Source organism: Oncorhynchus kisutch, linkage group LG22 (genome assembly GCF_002021735.2).
Source record: "Oncorhynchus kisutch isolate 150728-3 linkage group LG22, Okis_V2, whole genome shotgun sequence".
Classification (NCBI taxonomy): Eukaryota; Metazoa; Chordata; class Actinopteri; order Salmoniformes; family Salmonidae; genus Oncorhynchus; species Oncorhynchus kisutch.
The window spans coordinates 36,326,872-36,341,439 of record NC_034195.2 but is presented as its reverse complement, the minus strand read 5'-3'; the positions used below and the strand labels follow the sequence as shown (position 1 = coordinate 36,341,439).

At 44.6% G+C, this 14,568-nt stretch overlaps 1 pseudogene; it reads right to left on the bottom strand.

Moving 5' to 3' along the window:
• Window positions 1-2,200: 2,200 nt before the first annotated feature.
• On the bottom strand, window positions 2,201-14,483 carry LOC109866988 (DNA polymerase subunit gamma-1-like; annotated as a pseudogene).
• Window positions 14,484-14,568: the final 85 nt, after the last annotated feature.

Below are 14,568 nucleotides of genomic sequence, written 5' to 3'. Positions count from 1 at the left end.
TCCTATGTAATTTTAAAGAATTTGCCGATCACATGTAACCACGCCAATCGAGGACCTCCACATCCAGCTTCTTCACCTTAGGGATCGTCTGAGACCATCCACCCGGACAGCTGATGAAACGGAGTATTTCTGTAATAAAGCACTTTTGTGTGGAAAAGCTCATTCTGATTGGCTGACTCCCCAGTGGGTGGGCCTATGCCCTCCCAGGCCCACCCATGGCTGTGCCCCTGCCCAGTCATGTGAAGTCCATAGATTAGGGCGTAATTCATTTATTCCAATTGACCGATGTCCTTATATGAACTGTAACTCAGTAAAGTATTATTTTCCACCATAATTTGCAAATAAATTCATAAAAAATCCTACAATGTGATTTTCTGGATTTTTTTCTTCTCATTTTGTCTGTCATAGTTGAAGTGTACCTATGATGAAAATTACAGGCCTCTCATCTTTTTAAGTGGGAGAACTTGCACAATTGGTGGCTGACTAAATACTTTTTTGCCCCACTGTATATACATTTTGCCATCTCTAATGTGTATTCATTTGATATTTGTGTGACAAACATTACAACAAAATCTATGGGTTAAAAAACCTAGCTAAAAAACAGCTGACATGGTTTAGATTATCATTTCTGACAAGTTATAAATAGTTATCTAAGGTCTGCAATGACTGTCATGACAAGAGCAAAACTGATGATGCACTACCCCATTTCGAAATTGCACCTTGTGCATTCTAATATTACAACTTTCAATAGCAAATTGAAAGCCAAACTGAGCATCCCAAACATGCTCAATGAGTGACATGTTGGTCAGTATGTAGGCCATGGATGAACTGGTACATTTTCAGCTTCCAGAAATTGTGTAAAGATCCTTGCCACACGGGGCTATGCATTATAATGCTGAAATATGAGGGGATAGCAGCGGATGAATGGCACGACAATGGGCCTCAGGATCTCGTCACAGTGTCTCTGCACAAAATGCCATCGATAAAATGCAATTGTGTTCATTGTCCGTAGCTTATGACTGCCCATACCATAACCCCACCATGGGGCACTCTGTTCACAACGTTGACATCAGCAAACCGCTCAGCCGCACAATGCCATCTGGCTGGTACAGTTGAAACCGGGATTAATCTGTGAAGAGCACACTTCTCCAGCGTGCCAGTGGCCATCGAAGGTGAGCATTTGCTCACTGAAGTCAGTTACGACGCCAAACAGCAGTCAGATCAAGACCCTGGTGAGGACGAAGAGCACGCAGAGGAGCTTCCCAGAGACGGTTTGAGAGTTTTTGCAGAAATTCTTGGCATGCTTATGTAACTAGTGTGAATTGGCTAACTAGTTAGCAGGGTGCGCACTAATAGCGTTTCAATCTGTGACGTCACTCGCTCTGAGATCTTGAAGGAGTTGTACCCCTTGCTCTGCAAGAGCCGCAGCTTTTGTGCGATGTTTCAAGGGTGACTTGTCTATGTGTGCAGAAAGTCCCTGGTTCGAGCCCAGGTAGTGGAAAAGAGAGGGACAGAAGCTATACTGTTAACTTACACATGGTCTGTGGTTGCGTGGCCAGTTGGACATACTGCCAAATTCTATAAAATTACGTTTGAGGCGGCTTATGGTACAGAACATTAAATTTGGCAACAGCGCTGGTGGACATTCCTGCAGTCAGCATGCCAACTGTACACTCCCTCAAAATTAGACATCTGTGGCATTGTGTTGTGTGACAACACTTTTTAGAGTGGCCTATTGTCCCCAGCACAAGGTCCACCTGTGTAATGATCATGCAGTTTAATCAGCATCTTGATATGCCACACCCATCATCAGGTGGATGGATTATCTTGGCAAAGGAGAAATGCTCACTAACAGGAACGTAAACAAATTTGTGCACAAAATTGAGTGAAATAAGTTGTGCATTTGGAACATTTCTGGAATCTTTTATTACAGCTCATGAAAACAACACTTAACATCTCGTGTTTACATTTGTTCAGTGTAGATGCATTTAAAGTGCTTAGATCAAAGTGTACACATCCAAAAGAGCAAGCAGAGATTACTTTATGACTTTCAAAGTATAGCTCTAAACTGCCATAATCTTAACTGTCCTGTACCCCTCTGATACTACACACTGGTAGTGGATGAGGTGAGTCACCCCCACCCCCATCCTTACAATCTGAAGCACTTTGATCACTAGGTCTGTGTCTGGAATGGTCAATTCTATTTCCAAGCGTGACATTTCGGACACAGAGGGTCATCACTAACCAAATCCAATCCACCACTGTCCTTCCTGTACTTGCCTAGGCCCTTGATGAGGGCATACATCTGTCGGGTTGCTGGTGGCCTCCGGCTGGCTGAGGTTGAATTGCAGGCGCTTGGCAAAGGGCTGCCCGGCTCCGTAGATGTGCCTGTAGTTGAAGCCCTTGGCATGCTCGCGGCTGACGCCCACCGTGTCGGTGGTGCGACTGTAGAGGTCAGTGCCCTGGCTCTTCTTGTCCTGCAGGGTCATCCAGCCGAACACTGCAGCATGGACATACAGTAACATGAACTGGCTACATTTATTATTGTCAATGGATTTCTCATATATCCAGATATGCCACCTTTTGTAACATGTATTTTGTGTAAAACATATATATATGTGACACAAAATGTAAACAGACACAAATATTCTGACTGGAAATGTTTTGTAACATGAGTTCCCCATTATTAGATTGCCTACTTTCTTGGGCGCTTGCATAAACATTGTTTGGAAGTTGTCAGAAACTTACATTTCTGATGATTCTCATAACAAAATGAATGCTGCATCAAGCTGAGTATCAGTGCCAGGAGTGAGGTCTCACCGTGTATGCCAGCGAAGTGGGCCTCTCCCAGCCCGGTTAGCGATCCACAGCGCCTGGCAGTCCACATCCATCCCCACCAGGTGGTACCCAGGGGGCCCTTGTACCATGGCCTACAGCTCACTGCCCACTCAATCCCGCTGCACAGACAGCACGCAAAGACTATGTCAGTGGTTCCATTAAAAATCTGTATTGACCAGTCAGTCCACTTACACCCCCCCCCCCCATATTTTTTTCTCGATTATTCTCTTACCTGAGTGTTGCTGGCAGTCAGCCATGTTGGTTCCTCAGCCCTACAGGTGATGGTTCCTGCAGTGAAGACCTGGGGCAGATGGTGCCATACTGCCCCTCCTCATGCCTGCTGAAAGTGCAATGGAGCTCCCCTTGCCTCAGCCACACCACCTTACTTTAACCCTGTAGGAGCAGTCATTTCAGATAGTTTATTGTGTATGATCATTAGCAATGTAAATGCAGTATGTCTTCAACCATTGTTCTCTATTAAATCAATGTAATTCCTATTTATGAAGTCATTCTTACATGCAACTGTCCACATACAGTGGAGCCTAGGTGTTTCTGAGTGTTCCTCCAGAAGGAGATCTTATTGATCTCCAAAACCCGGGTGGCGTTGGTGCACCCCTGTCCCGCCCTCAGGGTCCCGTCCTCCATCTTGGACAGAAAGTCATTGGAGAAGGGGCCGCCCACATTGTTATTGTTTCCATCCTGTAGCCAAAACAGTCTCTTAAGCATTTATGAGTGCAACAGCACCTCTTCAACCTCAGGAGGCTGAAGAAATTCAGCTTGGCCCCTAAGACCCTCAAACTTTTACAGATACACAATTGAAAGCATCACCGCCTGGTACGGCAACTGCACCGCCAGCAATCGCAGGGCTCTCCAGAGGGTGGTGCGGTCTGCCCTACGCGTCACACTGCCAGCCCTCCAGGACACCTACAGCACCTGATGTCACAGGAAGGCCAAAAAGATTATCAAGGAAATCAACCACCCGCTATCATCCAGAAGGCGAGGTCAGTACAGGTGCACCAAAGGTGGTACCGAGAGGCTGAAAGACTTCTATCACAAGGCCATCAGACTGTTAAATAGCCATCACTAGCCAGCTACCACCCTGTTACTCAACCCTAAAGATCCTTGCGGTAACAATTAGTGTAGTGGCGGACTATAGAGATAGAGCAGTGTTTCCCAAAAATACACAATTTCATTGTAGCCCTGGACAAACTCATTGATGGCTTGATGATTAGTTAAGGTGTGCTTGTCCAGGGTTACAATACAAATGTGTACTGTTGGGGGTACTCAAGGACCAGGGTTGGGAAACACTGACATAGAGGGTGCACTTGCCACAAGAATCGAGCAATGTAAAAGAGAGGTGTGCCCTCGTCCCATCTATATGGAGAGGACACTTCACCTCATTTCTCTTGGTCCTTGTCACGCTGCCGCCATTCTCCTCTGACACTCTCAAGGTGACTCAACTCCACCTACAGGTCAGCACAGGAAAGACAACCACCTGTTGAACTATTTGACAGAAGAGCATATTTGATATTTGCACAGATTTCCTAATTGATATGGGCAGCTCATTTTCTGTGTGTACTTCTTTATTACACAGTTAACATTGTGTTTATCACAGTTATCATGTATTAAAATGGTCATCCAGGAGGTGTCATGAAGACAGACCAATTCTGTGTGCACGCTTGTGCGACAGGGTTTTACCGTCTGCCACAGCGAGCTGTCAGTCAGCATGAGGTCATCAGAGAGGCAGTTATCCAAACACCTAGGCTGCGCCTTACCTTTCTGCTCACAGTAGAGTCGTGGCCAAAAGTTGAGAATGACACAAGTTAATTTTCACAGTCTGCTGCCTGTTTGTATGATGGCAATTTGCATATGCGCCAGAATGTTATGAAGAGTAATCAGATGAATTGCAAAGTCACTCTTTGCCATGCAAATGAACTGAATCCACCAAAAACATTTCCACTGCATTTCAGCCCTGCCACAAAAGGACCAGCTGACATCATGTCAGTGATTCTCTCGTTAACACAGGGGTGAGTATTGACGAGGACAAGTCTGGAGATCACTCTGTTCGAATAACAGACAGGAAGCTTCAAAAGGAGGGTGGTGCTTGGAATCATTGTTCTTCCTCGGTCAACCATGGTTACCTGCAAGGAAACACGTGCCGTCATCATTGCTTTGCACAAAAAGGGCTTCACAGGCAAGGATATTACTGCCAATAAGATTGCACCTAAATCAACCATTTATTGGATCATCAAGAACTTCAAGGAGAGCGGTTCAATTGTTGTGAAGAAGGCTACAGGGCGCCCAAGAAATTCCAGCAAGCGCCAGGACCGTCTCCTAAAGTTGATTCAACTGCGGGATCAGGGCACCACCAGTACATAGCTTGCTCAGGAATGGCAGCAGGCAGGTGTGAGTGCATCTGCACACACAGTGAGGCGAAGACTTTGAGGAAGGCCTGGTGTCAAGAAGGGCAGCAAAGAAGCCACTTCTCTCCAGGCAAAACACCAGGGACAGACTGATATTCTGCAAAAGGTACAGGGATTGGACTGCTGAGGACTGGGGTAAAGTCATTTTCTCTGATGAATCTCCTTTCCGATTTTTTGGGGCATCCGTAAAAAAAAGCGCTACCATCAGTCCTGTGTTATGCCAAAGGTAAAGCATCCTGAGACCATTCATGTGTGGGGTTGCTTCTCAGCCAAGGGAGTGGGCTCACTCACAATTTTTCTTAAGAACACAGCCATGAATAAAGAATGGTACCAACACATCCTCTGAGAGCTTTTTCCCAACCATTCAGGAACAGTTTGGTGATGAACAATGCCTTTTCGAGTGTAACAGTATAACTTTAGTCTGTCCCTTCGCTGGGCTCAAACCAGGGACCCTCTGCACACATCAACAACAGTCACCCACGAAGCATCGTTACCCATCGCTCCACGAAAGCCGCGGACCTTGCAGAGCAAGGGGAACCACTACTTCAAGGTCTCAGAGCAAGTGACGTCACCGATTGAAACGCTATTAGCGCACACCACCACTAACTAGCTAGCCATTTCACATCCGTTACACGAGCATGATGAGCACCTTGCCATAAGGCAAAAGTGGCTTGGAGAACAAAACATCAATATTTTGGGTCCATGGCCAGGAAACTCCCCAGACCTAAATCCCATTGAGAACTTGTGGTCAATCCTCAAGAGGCGGGTGGACAAACAAAAACCCACAAATTCGGACAAACTCCAGGCATAGATTATGCAAGAATGGGCTGCCATCAGTCAGGATGTGGCCCAGAAGTTAATTGACAGCATGCCAGGGTGGATTGCAGAGGTCTTGAAAAAGGGTCAACACTGCAAATATTGACTCTTTGCATCAACTTCATGTAATTGTCAATAAAATCATTTGACACTTATGAAATGCGTGTAATTATACTTCAGTATTCAATAGTAACATCTGACAAAAATATCTAAAGACACTGAAGCAGCAAATTGTGGAAATTAATGTCATTCTCACGACTGTACACACTCTCGATGGCCCTACAAGTCACAGCAACACACACACTTCCTCTGGTGGATGCACGTATAGTACACCCAGTGATGTACTGGTAAAAAAAAAGTTGACTGATTAATTAAAACTAATTCATTCAGTAATGCACTTATTGGCTCATTGACTCATCCCTGTGCTACCTTTGTCTTTTGTCTCCATTTCCCCTGGTGCCGCACTCTTGGAGCTCAGATGCAATAATTGAACGACCTAATAACCAAAGTTTCAACAGACAAGCTGTCTTCTGTCACGTCTAATCAAGGTGGGTGGAATCAGGCGCAGAGAGCAGAATGCGATAATAGAGTTTATTCTCCGGTGAACAAACAAACACGGTCAACCCAAACAAACACAGGGGGAAATTATCCAACATAGGATAACAGACAAACCGGAGAATAAGAAAACACGATAACCACGACAGACGAAAATGAAATGACAAAATAAACAATCCCGCACAAAACAAGGGTGGGACAACCTACATTATATACAGACACTAATTAATTAAACAACACACAGGTGAAACCAATCAGACAAAACCAACAGATACACGAAAAAGGGATCGGTAGTGGCTAGTAGGACGGTGACGACGAAAGCCGAGCACCGCCCGAACGGGCAGGAGAGCAAACCTCGGCGGAAGTCGTGACATCTTCATCAGGGTATAATGACGAACACTGTGGAGTGACTAGTTTATATAGTGTCAAAGGACACACACAGGTGTCTGTAATCATAGCTGGGTGTGGCCTGATATCATTGGTTAATTCTCAGATATAAAAATAACATACCAAAAACATAAATGATAGCATACAATCATAGATCAGATTTGGCTACAGAGGCCTACAAACATTTACAATGAACAGCAAAATCACAATAATCACAAGAATGGCTTCAGATCAAAGACTACGTTGAGGCCGAAGGGAGCAAGGGTCTTTAAATTAAAGATCCAGGCAGCCTCTCGTTTTAAACAATAAATGGTCGAGGTCACCCCCTCTCCCAGGGAGGGTTACATGTTCGATGGCGATATAATGAAGGGACTAAATCGAGTGGTTTGCTTCCAAAAAAGTGGGCCGCAGCTGTTGAGTTTTTGCACCTAATGGTGCTACGATGCTCTGAGATTCGTATTTTTTATTTGCGCTTTGTTTTACCCACATTATTTTTACCACATGAACAAGTTATAACATAAATAACTGCCTTAGTGGAGCACGTGATAACACCTTTGATTGAGATCTGTTTCCGTTTGGGGGTGTTTGAAGGATCTACATTTATAAGTGCCATTGCATTGAGCGCAGCCATTACACTTGTAGTTTCCATCTGGAAGGGGCCCAAATTTACGTTGTGCAGGGATATCTTGGGGTGGTCAATCAGTTTACCAATTGATCTCAGAGATTTCTGCCCCGACCAAGGGAGGGTCCGAAAACACGTTACTGATACTGTCATCGGATCTTAGAATGTGCCAATGTTTGTGAACGAATCCCTTAATTTGTTCAGAGCACTTCGAATAGCGGGTAGCTAGAACGCATGAATGCTTCTTTTTGCGAGACTGTCCATTAAAAAGATCATGTCTCGGTTTGTTTCGAATTTTCTCAATAGCACTATTAATTTGTACCCCCTCTCCTTGATTTTTCTTTGCGTCTCAGCTATATTTCTGTTGAAATCTGATTGTTTTTTGCAAATTATTTTGATTCGACTGAATTTGATGTAGGGAAAACTGCTTTTCAAGGGAAGCGGGTGACAACTATCAGCCCTCAACAAACTATTACGATCAGTAGATTTCCTGTAAAGATCAGTGTATAGAACATTATCCTCACACAAGATCAGAAGATCAAGGATACTGATTTGACGTGTGTCAGATTGCATAGTAAATCTCAGATGCTCAGAACAAGAGTTAAGAAAAGCATGGAATGCCTGGAGTTGTTTTTCATCACCCCTTCATAGAACAAAAATATCATCAATATACCATTTCCAAATAATGATGTTTGGAAAGAAAACATTTTTGAGAGGATTGGAAATGGACTGTTTCTCCATGTAACCCACATACAACTTAGCATAGTTAAGAGCCATGGGGGATCCCATAGCAGTACCCTTCATCTGAATAAAGAAATCATTTAGAAACATGAAGTAGTTGTGTGTGAGTACTATTTCAGCCAATGTTATAATGCATGCACTGGAAGGTAGTTCATTAGGGTCACGTTGCAGAAGAACATGTTCCATAGCTTCAATACCACCCTCATGTGGAATATTCCCTATATAATGACTCAACATCAAAAGTAACTAACAAAGTATTATCAGGGAGAGGATCGAGAGATTCAATAATAGAGCACTCTGCTGGTGTCCTTTCGCCTCTAGATTTACCAGGTAACCCCAGCCATGCTGCTCCATGCAGTGCAGGGGGAAGCCGTCCCACGTCAGCCCCATCAGCTTGGGAGTCACCCGCATCGCCAGACTGATTTGGCTGGCCCCCGGCGACCAGCTCTCCTCCCCCGACATCACAGACAATTTACGATACCACCTGGTAAAGTAGGAAGGAATGGACTATGGCCCTTTCTCAATGGGATTTCCTTGTTTTCTCACATCCTACCTCCTCGCCTCACTTTCCACCATATAGGAAAAAGTCCTAGTGTCCCTCGCATCAGACCTCCTCCAGCGCATTTTGAGTCGAGGAGAAGGGATGCAAGGCATTAAGGAAAGAGAAATTGATAAAGAGCCCAAATGAGTATTTGAAGAGTGAAATGGGGAAAATAACATTAGTGGGTGTTGCCTGATGTATGTCACAGCCACAGTTATCTGTACCAGGGTGTTAGTGTGCTATATTAGTTAGAATTTAGCAAGATGGAGCTCCACAGGGGGCCCAGTCCAGCCCAGCTCACCCAGGACGTTCAGGCAGGTGCTGTTTCCATTTGGGAAGCCAGCTGACCGTCTCCTTCAGCCTCTCCAGAGCCTCCCGACTGGGGCATGGCTCTGCAATCTCCTTAGTGGGAGGGACCTAGGTCTGACAACACAACACCACAGCTAGAGTAGTATCTTTGATGACAGTTGTGTTTGTGATGCTAACGTTAGCTCACAAATGTGAGGATGTCTGAGTTGGATAGCGTGCACTGCAGCACAACGGGAAGCTGTGAACCGGATGATTTGATTACTGCCGGCCGTGATTAGACTGTCCAGGCAGTGGTCCCGTGTGGGCAGGGTTGAAATCAAAACCCAACTCTCATGTAAATTGTGACATCCTCAGTTACAAAGATCTCATAAAATTAAGTTTTTGAATATACTGACTTTGTGACCAAAATTATTAACTTTGTAGTCAATTTTGACACTAGAATAAATGTTTAACTCATATCGATGCCACACAGGCTGTTTTCCACCAGAGACGTTGTTTTTTTCGGTTCAGTCGCTCTTTAATGCTTTGGTTTGGCCATATATTTTCATCCTGACAACCTTAGAAAACAATTTTAGAGTCTAGTTCATTCTTGGGAGCATTTCCAAATGCCTGAAGGTACCATGTTCATCTGTACAAACAATAGTACGCAAGTATAAACACCATGGGACCAGGCAGCCGTCATACCGCTCAGGAAGGAGACGCGTTCTGTCTCCTAGAGATGAATGTACTGTGGTGTGAAAAGTGCAAATCAATGCCAGAACAACAGCAAAGGACCTTCTGAAGATGCTGGAGGAAACAGTAACAAAAGTATATATATCCACAGTGAAACGAGTCCTGTATCGACATAACCTGAAAGGCCGCTCAGCAAGGAAGAAGCCACTGCTCCAAAACTGCCATATAAAGCCAGACTACAGTTTGCAACTGCACTTGGGAACAAAGATCGTACTTTTTGGGATAAATGTCCTCTGGTCTGATGAAACACAAATAGTACTGTTTGGCCATAATGACCATTGTTATGTTTGGAGGAAAAAGGGGGAGGTGTAACGGTTTTCTTTAGGTGAAGTAGAGGCGGACCAAAATGCAGCGTGGTTGTTATTCATTGTACTTTAATAAAGAAACTGTACACGAATAAACTAACAAAACAACAAACGTGCAAAAACCTAAAACAGTCCTATCTGGTGCAAAACACAGAGACAGGAACAATCACCCACCAACACACAGTGAAACCCAGGCTACCTAAATATGGTTCCCAATCAGAGACAATGACTAACACCTGCCTCTGATTGAGAACCATATCAGGCCAGACATAGAAATAGACAAACAAGACATCCAACATAGAATGCCCACTCAGATCACACCCTGACCAACCAAAACATAGAAACATACAAAGCAAACTATGGTCAGGGTGTGACAGGAGGCTTGCAAGCCGAAGAACACCATCCTAACCGTGAAGCACGGGGTGGCAGCATCATGTTGTGGGGGTGCTTTGCTGCAGGAGGGACTGGTGCACTTCACAAAATAGATGGCATCAAGAGGAAGGAAAATTATGTGAACATATTGAAGCAACATCTCAAGACATCAGTCAGGAAGTTAAAGCTTGGTCGCAAATGGGTCTTCCAAATGGACAATGACCCCAAGCATACTTCCAAAGTTGTGGCAAAATGGCTTAAGGTCAACAAAGTCAAGGTACTGGATTGGCCATCACAAAGCCCTGACCTCAATCCTATAGAATATTTGTGGGCAGAACTGAAAAAGAGTGTGCGAGCAAGGAGGCCTACAAACCTGAGTCAGTTACACCAGCTCTGTCAGGAGGAATGGGCCAAAATTCACCCAACTTATTGTGGGAAGCTTGTGGAAGGCTGCTTGAAACGTTTGACCCAAGTTAAACAATTTAAAGGCAATTCTACCAAATACTAATTCAGTGTATGTAAACTTCTGACCCACTGGGAATGTGATGAATGAAATAAAAGCTGGAATAAATAATTCTGTCAGCTATTATTGACATTTCACATTCTTAAAATAAATTGGTGATCCTAACTGACCTAGGACAGGGAATTCTTACTAGGATTAATTGTCAGAAATTGTGAAAAAATGAGTTTAAATGTATTTGGCTAAGGTGTATGTAAACTTCTGACTTCAACTGTACATATTAACGCCCATGATTTTGGAATAAGATGTTTGACGAACAGGTGTCCACATAGTTTTGGTCATTTAGTCTATGTCACAAGCACTCACCACTAACTAGCTAAACTCAGCAAAAAAAGAAATGTCCTCTGTCAAAAGCGTTTTATTTTCAGCAAACTTAACATGTGTCACGCCTTGGTCTTAGTATTTTGTGTTTTCTTTAATTATTTGGTCAGGCCAGGGTGTGACATGGGTTATTGTGGTGTGTTTTTGTCTTAGGGGTTTTGTGGGGTGTCTACGTAGTCTATGGCTGCCTGAGGCGGTTCTCAATCAGAGTCAGGTGATTATCGTTGTCTCTGATTGGGAACCATATTTAGGCAGCCATATTCTGTGAGTGTTTTCGTGGGTGATTGTTCCTGTCTTTGTGTTTGCACCAGATAGGGCTGTTTCGGTTTTCATTATTTTCATTTCGTTAGTTTTGTAGTTTCTGTATGTATAGGGTTTTCCTTCATTAAAATATATCATGAATCATCATCACGCTGCATTTTGGTCCAATCCTTGTTCTACCTCTTCGTCAGAGGAGGAGATAGAAGAGAGCCGTTACAACATGTGTAAATATTTGTATGAACATAAGATTCAACAACTGAGACATAAACTGGACAAGTTCCACAGACATGTGACTAACAGAAATTGAATAATGTGTCGCTGAGCAAAGGGGGGGGGGTTAAAATCAAAAGTAACAGTCAGTATCTGGTGTGGCCACCAGCTGCATTAAGTACTGCAGTGCATCTCCTCCTCATGGACTGCACCAGATTTGTCAGTTCTTGCTGTGAGATGTTACCCCACTCTTCCACCAAGGCCAATATAGACATACAAACACAACAACAACATTCAAAACCATTTATTAACCATTGAGTTTATTTTGAAACTTCGGACTCGTGAAGGAAATAACCAAAGCCAATCAAGGGAAGGAGAGCTGAGGAACGAGCTTGTTAACTGATAGATAGGCAACAGCAACATTTCTACAAGTATGGAACCATTGCAAATCAATAGTTTTCTGTGTACTTCTACTAATCGTGAGGCTAGATGACCGAGAGTACTAATCATGGGCCCTTCCTCCCGCCAAGGCCGACCCACTTTCTTCATGCGTTCTTTGACCTCCTGGAGGCCCCACCTCTTGCCGTGCTTGTTGGCCATCCACAACGTGAGCTGGAACCCAGTCAGACCAGAGATGGCCATGTGGAGACTCATTGTGTCCAGGAAACTAGCCTGAGAACCCTGTGGGACAGAGAACATATACAGAGGCTGTGTTTCAATCCAAGGCAGCTACCTGCTGCCTACCTGTTTCCACTGGAAGCATCCTTGAGGATTGGGAAACAGCATAGAGATTGATAAAGGGCTTTCGTATCTGTATTTTTTAAAGCTGCATTGTTGGTTCGGGGCTCTTAAGTAAGCATTTCACTGTAAGGTCTACACCTGTTCTACTCGGCGCATGTGACTAATCCGATGTGATTTTTAATGGCCAAAGGGCAGTATTATCATGGGCAGTGCCATTGAGGGCTTCCACTATTTTAATGTAGTCAACTGTGTTGGACATCCAACTTCATTGTCTGATCCCTCCTGGTTAGCCTGTTGGAGTCATGTCCAACCGGGGGATCAGCCAATAGTGAAGAAGAAAATGTACTACCAATAAATTGAGATTGCCTCAATCTTGTTGGCACAGATACAAAGATGAGTCCTCTATCTCTATGAGAAACAGCCAGACTAAAGACAGAGCATGAGCCACTCCAAAGACCCCAATGCCTGATTCAAACTATTGGGCCTAACCGAGCCAAGTCTGTCATTTCTGGGCTAGCCTGGGGAAAATAAAATATCAGAGCCAGCACAGTAGGGTTCCATTCGGCCCTATAGTGTGAATCCAGCATAAATTACTGTTAATTACACTAAATAGTGATGAAGTACACCTCAAAACGTGACCCCGGAACCCTGTGAACTTTCAGCAGGTACTGCTCCTTGATGTAAGATCTGTCAAAGCTAACATTGTGGTCCACAATCAGTTTCTCCCTCCGCTGGCCCCCCGGGGGGCGGATAAAGTTGTCCGGGTCTCCAAGGAGATGAGGTCAGCAGGCATCAGCTGGCTGGATCAGGAGTATCTCTCCTTTATCAGACACTTGCTGGACCATGAGTACCTGTCAGGAAACAGAATGATAGAATACAGAGTATTCAGTGAAACTGCAATCCACTCCGGCTCAGAATAAATAGTCCTTGTTAAATAACTGTAATCATTCCTGCCCAGTCCCAACACAATATTATACACCATCTATTAACCTCACTACAAAAGCCTTTCAGTATTTTTGACATTTACGAATCATTTTAACACTTACAGATCATTTTACAGTTACAAATACCTAGAAGTGATATAAACTGTCCTGTACTGAAATAAAGTAGTAATTTTCCTCCAGCGTAAAACCCTCCCTCCCACAGTAGAGGGTCTTGGTCCTCTCTTTCAGTCTCACCAGGCAGTGGTAGACACGGCCACAGCCAGTGTGGCCTGCCTCATCTGGGAAATCCACCCGTCTGGCCTCCCCATCCGGCCTGTAGCGCATCCAGCTCACCTCCCACACCAGGTCCTGGGGCATGGGCGGCAGCGGGGCCTGCTGAAGCTTGCTGGCAGCCTCCAGGTAGGGTAGGCTCTGCTTTTGGGCCAGCAGGCGGAAGTGGCCGTCGATGTCCTTCCCTTCCATGTGGGGCAGCTGGAGCTTCATGCCAGGGAGCAGAGACCTCTTTCCCCACAGCTGGTGCCTCTGCAGGTGCCTGATACTTCACTTCACCTTCTCGTCCTTGTACTCCTGCTACGCGCCGCAGAAGATCTGCTTCTGATGGTTTTGGGACAGCATCTAAATGTTGAGCGGGTTCAGGCGGGTTTCTGGGGGGTGGGAGCCCTGGAGAGAATGGGGCTAGGTGGAGTAGGAGGTGCGGCATAGTGTCCTCCATAGGATAAAGGCCTCCAGAGGGGACAAAGATGCAGAATTGTCTCACTAGTCCTGACAGTCAATTGTTCCTCCCCTTGGACATTGGTCAGGAGCAAGATGAAAACCTTAATGGAGAGAGTCAACTTTGTGACCATAACGAAACCATCCAATAAAAGCCATAAAATAATCAATAAACATTAAATGTAATATTAAGATCATCAACATGAAAACATGATGATT